This window comes from Myotis davidii, unplaced genomic scaffold (assembly GCF_000327345.1).
Source record: "Myotis davidii unplaced genomic scaffold, ASM32734v1 scaffold185, whole genome shotgun sequence".
Taxonomy (NCBI): domain Eukaryota; kingdom Metazoa; phylum Chordata; class Mammalia; order Chiroptera; family Vespertilionidae; genus Myotis; species Myotis davidii.
Window position 1 is genome coordinate 1,697,197 of NW_006297811.1, and position 6,632 is coordinate 1,703,828.

Below are 6,632 nucleotides of genomic sequence, written 5' to 3' on the forward strand. Positions count from 1 at the left end.
TCGCCTCCTTAGCAGCTCTAAGGATGTCCTACTGCAGCTTAGGCCTGCTCCCCGCAGGCAAGTGGACATCCCCCAAGGGCTGTCTGGCTGCCAGGGGGATATCTGACTGTCAGCTTAGGCCCAATCCCCCGGGGAGCAGGCCTAAGCCAGCAGGTGGTCATCCCTCGAGGGGTCCTAGACTGCGAGAGGGCACAGGCTGGGCTGAGGGCCCCCCCCGCCTCGAGTGCACAAATTTTTGTGCACCAGGCCTCTAGTATGTGATAAACACACTGCACCAAGTTATCAATTTACATTTATGGCATTTATCTGCTAAAGATGCTTTGAAGATTAAAAACAGTAACCAAGATCCTTTTAAAAGAAAGGTATACAGGCATGAGATTCAAATATCTCAACTCTGTAGGAAAGATTTAATGGAAAAGAAAATGTTATCCTATAACAATTTACTTATTTTCAAACCTTATACCCCTTGAATAAGTAAAGATAGCTGTATGTGAGCCTTCCTCATATTTGCGTAGATCACACTGCTGTCGGAGCAGTGCTGGGTGCTAAGGGAGTGTGTGTTCTGTGTATACACAGGCTGTGGCTCTTTTGGGGGAGAGTACAGAATGCTGCACGTGTTGGTCAGAATAGCTACATAGGGCTCCCTGAGGGTACAGGGCTATAGTAACGTGACTAACCCCCAACCCCACCAGATGTGAACATGACTATATAGTTAGGATTGGTTTATGGCTGGAGCTGCCTGGAGAAGACGGACCCTGGGTGGGAGACGTAAATTAGTATTTTCTCCTGTGGGGAAGAGACAGGAATGAACAAGTGAGTTGCTAACCTAGACGTGTCCTCCCACTGAGGCCTCAGTTAAACTTGTTTAAAAGCATTTTTAATAAAAATTAAATAGAGTTTCAGGTTCTGGAAAAGGACTTCTTTAAAATTAGTTACACTTTAAGAAAGTCCATATACACTACATAAGTGATATTTCAGAAAATCTATTATGGGAAAATATTAGTTCAGCTGAGGCAATAGGGAATAAAAGCTCCATTTGGCAATAAATCTTACATAAACAAACAAAAAAGGCACACACAAAACCAAGGAATAATTTCAGGCCTCACTTCTTCATGATGAAAGGGATTTTTCAATGCTTCCATTACACATTCATTAATTAGAATTAGTAGCTGAGAATTGAAGTAAGCTTATACTAGACAGATGGTGTAAGCCCAACAGCATGAACTCATGCTACAGAAATAAAAATGTGTCTTTGTAAACATCCATTAAGCATTAATCTCAAATTCTGCGAACTACTAACACAATGTGGAACTTTTTTATGTAAGCCAAGTAAAACAGTGAAAGCAGGATTCACCTCTTCTCTAAACAAAAATGAAAAAGTGAACTGTGTGTCAGAGACGGTTCTTTTTTTGTATACATATGCTCAAACAGCATTTTTCAAACAGTTATCTGTGAACCGACATGTGATGTCATCATACTCTCGCCCTGATGAAGATTTAATGGAAATAATTAATAGCACTTGTAAAGCATCATATCTTATTGTGAGAACAAAGACTTCATGAGGTAAGCATTATTTAAAGCTTAGAGAGAATTAAATTGTCCAAGATGTCATGTCTAGAACTCATGTCTAGATCTCAAAACTCTAAATACAATATTATTTTCACACTACACATTGATACATTCTTTTTCTTAAGTGAATAGTATTTATTCCAACAAACTGTTTTCTTTACTTCTTCTCTTTATTTAAAAAAATCTTCATCTTTAGTCTTTATTTTTTCAAACTCAAACAACAGATCACAAAATCTCTTCCTCCAGCTCTACACTAATGTGCTCATTCAACTGTCAAACAAACGTAGCAAGTGCCAGCCATGCTCCTGGCACTGTGCAGGGACCAACAACGAGGACACCAGCCCTTACACTCAGTTTGTTAATGTTAGAAGAAACTGTTGAGACCCATGTACACTGCCCATGATATGCCTACAAAAAGCTGGCATGCAGTAAGTAGTAAGGAGGAAATAATTTAAGTAGCACAGCTAGTTGTCCCCTTCCCAAAAGGTAGAATCTGGGAAACTGGATTGAGCCAGAACATCAGGTTTGAACTTGGCCACAACATGTGAAACTAGGACTAGCAGAATCTTAGGTGGAACTGTGAAACAAAGATGAGCAGAACATTTGATCAGGTCATGCTGTCAAGCTAAGGGGGTGTGGAGAGGCAAACTAAACATATCTGAGTAAAAATGAGGAGAGCCTCGGTTGGTGTGCCCAGTAGTTAGAGTGTTAGCCTGATCACTGAAAGGCCGCATTCCTGGTCAAGGGCACATATCTGGTTTGCAGGTTGGATCCAGGCCCCAGTCCGGGCACAAGCGGGAAACAACCAATTGATAAAATCTCTCTCTCTCTCTCTCTCTCTCTCTCTCCTTCCACCTCCCTCCCTCTTTTCCACTCTTTCTAAATATCAATGGGAGAAATATTCTCCGGCGAAGATTAACAAAAAAAAAAAAAAAAAAGAAGGAGATATAAGGCAAAACCTGATAGAACTGCAAAGAAATATAGATGAATCTATAATTATAGTTGGAGACTTCAACACTCCTCTATCAGTAATGGACAGATCTAGCAGGCAGAAAATTAGTAAGGATGTAATTGACCTCTACACCATCATCAATCAAGTTATCTAATTGACATCCATAAACTACACTATCCAACAACAGTATAATACAATTTCTTCTCAAGCTCACATGAAAGACTCACCAAGTCAGACCACATTCTGAGGCATAAAACACACCTTAAGAAATTTTAAAGAGTAAAATAATACGGTGTATGCTCTCAGACCACAGTGAAATCAAACTTCTAATTTAATACATACCAGAAAGGTAGCTGGAAAATCCCCACATAGCTGGAAATTATACAGCACATTCCTCAATAACTCATAGGTCAAGAAGAAATCTCAAAAGATATTTAAAAAATTTTTAATTAAATAACAATGAAAATACAACTTATCACAATTTATGAAATATAGTGAAAGCAGTATTTAATGGGGAATTTATAGCATTAAATGTATATTTTATAAAAGAAGAAAGATCTAAAATCAATAATCTAAGCTCCTACCTTAGGAAACTATATAAAAAAGAGAGAATTAAGTCCAAAGTAAGCAGAAGAAAAGAAAAATTTTGAGCAGAAATAACATTGAAAACAGGAAACCAAGTTAGTTAGAAACACAACAAAAGTTTTGAAAAGATCCTTAAAACTGTTAAGCCTCTAGCCAGGATAACTAAGGGGGGAAGAGGTGGAGAGAAAAGACAAATCACTAATATCAAAACTAAAAGAGGAAACATCACTACAGGTACCATGAACATTAAAAGATAATAAGGGAATATTGTTAAGAACATTATACCCACAAACTTGATAACTGAGATGAAATGGACCAATTCTTTGAAAGCACAATCTACCAAAACTCACACAAGAAGAAATAGACCATCTATTTTTAGATTGTATCTATTAAAGAAGTCAAATCAATAATTAATAACCTTCCAAAGAAGAAAGAATCAGAATCAGACAGGTTCACTAGTGAATGCTACCAAACACTTAAGAAAATATTATTCTCTAAAATCTCTAAAACCTCTTCCAGAAGGTAGAAGTAGAGGGAAGTCTTCTTCATTCATTTTATAAGTCCAGATTAACTCTAATACCAAAACCAGAGAAGGACATTACAAGAAAAGAAAACGATAGGCCAATATCCCTCATGGACATAGATGTAAAATCCTCAACAAAATATCGATGAATGAAATGAAACAAACTACACTAATAAGAGAGAAACATTCAAATTGGTGTCACTCCACTACACCCACCAGCCAATCAGAGTGGCTATGCAAATTAACCCAACAAAGATGGCAGCTAATTTGCATATACAGGCATGAAGCGAAGACTGAAGGCTCCGGCCGGAGTGAAGACTGAAGTCTGAAGACTGAAGAGGTTTGGCTTCTCTGCTGCGGCCAGACCAAAGGCCTGGGTCCTGTCCCGGGTGCCGGAGGAAAACCGGTGCCGGCAGCCAGAGGAAAGAAGGCCTATTGCACGAATCTTTGTGCAACGGGCTTCTAGCATATTAATAAGTATACACCGTAACCAGGGGAAGTGTATTTCAGCAGTGCAAGGCTGGTTCAACATTTGAAAAAACAATTAATGTAATCAATTCCATCAACCAACTAGAGAAAACAATCACATGACTATATCAATATGTTATAAGATTCCAGGGCAGGAGGAATAGGGAAACTGAGAAAGAAAATTAAAACAAGGCGAAACAGTGTGGGCAATTTGCAGCCAGCTTGTAACTAACAAACCATTATGGTTCCCAATCAAGGACACAGAGCAAATGTTTAAAAACCTTCCTAAGGAGAGAATGCAGAAAAGGAGGGGGAAGGGGAAAAGGGCACTTTTATTCCCTAAGCAGAGAAGCCAGCCATCTCAAGACTTGGCAAGATCAAGAGCCAGGTGCCTCTCAGGAATTCTGGGAAGGCCACAACAAAGTAAAAAAGGGACCTTGAGAATTAATCTGCACCAAAATATTCAGCAGAGGAATTCTGAGACCTATAGACAGGAGGGTATATAAGGCCCCGGACGCCCACCTAACTCACTCTTCAGATCAGCTGAGAGCCCATCTGAGCTCATAAGTCAGATGTATAGATTTGCTTCCTTTGATTTTTAATAAAGGTGCATGCTTTAATTGCTTTAATAAATTTGCTTTCACAGTGCAGTCAAGGTCTCTCCTATAAATCCTATATAATAAAAGGCTAATATGTAAATCAACTGAACGGCGGAACAACCGGTCACTTTGATGTGCACTGACCACCAAAGGGCAGACACTCAATGTAGGAGTTGACCCCTGGTGGTCAGTGCACTCCCACAGGAGGAGCACCGCTGAGCCAGAAGGCTCATGGCTGGCGAGTGCAGCGGCGGTAGCAGGAGCCTCTCCCGCCTCCCCAGCAGGCAGACATCCCCCAAGGGGTCCCAGACTGCAAGAGGGCGCAGGTGGGCTGAGGGGCACCACCACCCCCAATGAACGAATGTTGTGCCCTGGGCCTCTAGTTCATTTATATGAGAAGACACAGATCGAAGTTGGGAATAGCCCTCTCCCACTGGCTCAGGAGGCTGTCTTGTCCAGGAATACCTCTCTGGTGTCAGTGAGAGGTGCCTGTAACAGATAGATGCAGAAAAGATATTTGGTAAAAGTCCAACACTCATGATCAAAACTCTTAAAAAATAAGATAGAAGGGAACTTCCTCAACTTGGTAAAGAACATCCATAAAAAAATCCACAGTAAACATCAGACTTCACATTAGAAGCTTTCCTGCTAAAATGAGGAAAAGGGCAGAAATATCCCCTCTCACCACTGCACTTCAGCTTCTGCAATAGAACAAGAAAATTAAATATAAGGTATGTGAATTGGAAAGGAGGAAATACAACTGTCTTATTTACAGATACCATTTGTCTATGTAGAAATGCTAAAGAATCAGGGAGGGGGGAACACCTGGAATAGGCAATTATAACAAAGTTGCAAAATATGAGATTAATGTACAAAAGTCAATTGCTTTCCTATACAGTAGCAATGAACAATTGGAATTTAAAATTAAAAAAAATACCATTTACATTAATATCCCCCACCCAAAATAGGTATAAATCTAACAAAATATGTATGCGATCTACATGAAATAAACTATAAAACTCAGAAGAAAGGAATCAAAGAAGAACTAAATAAATGGAGAGATATTCCATGTTCATGTACAGGAAGATTGAATATTGTTACGATGTCAGTTCTTTGCAACTTGATAGACAGATTCAATACAATCCAAATCAAAATCCCAGCAAGCTATATTGTGCACATCAATAAATTCATTCTAAATATATTGAGAGGCAAAAGACTCAGAATAGTCAACACAATATTGAAGAAAGAACAAAGTCAGAAGACTGACATTACCCAACTTCAAGACTTACTATAAGACTAGAGTAATCAAGACAGTGAAAGAGAAAAATCAATGAAACAGAGTAGAGAGCCCAGAAATAAATTTTAAAAATATAGTCAACTAATCTTGGACAAAGAAGCAAAAGCAATTCAATGGAGAAAGGATAGTCTTTTAACAAATGGTGCTGAAACAACTGGACTTCCACATGGAAAAAAATAACCTAAACATAGACCTTGTACCCTTTAAAAAACTTAACTCAAAATGGATCACAAATATAAATGTAAAATGCAAAACAATAAAACTGCTAGAAGATAACAGGAGAAAATCTTGATGACCTTCCATTTGGCAATAACTTTTTAGATATAATACCAAAGACATGATCCATTAAAAAAATAATTAATAAGCTGGATTTCTGTAAAATGTCTTTTCTGCAAAAATCATTTTCTCTGTGAAAGCCAATGTCGAGAAATGAGAAGACAAGCCGCTGACCAGAAGAAAACCATTGCAAAAGACATCTACATACATAAAAGCCAAGAGACTAGAACAATGGAATGACTGGAACAACTGGAATGACCAGTCACTATGATGCGCACTGTGGTGTCCCCAATCACATCCCCCAAGCCTCCTGCAGCCCCTCCCCCCAGTCAGCCCCATCCCCTATTGGAGGCGGGGCTAGCT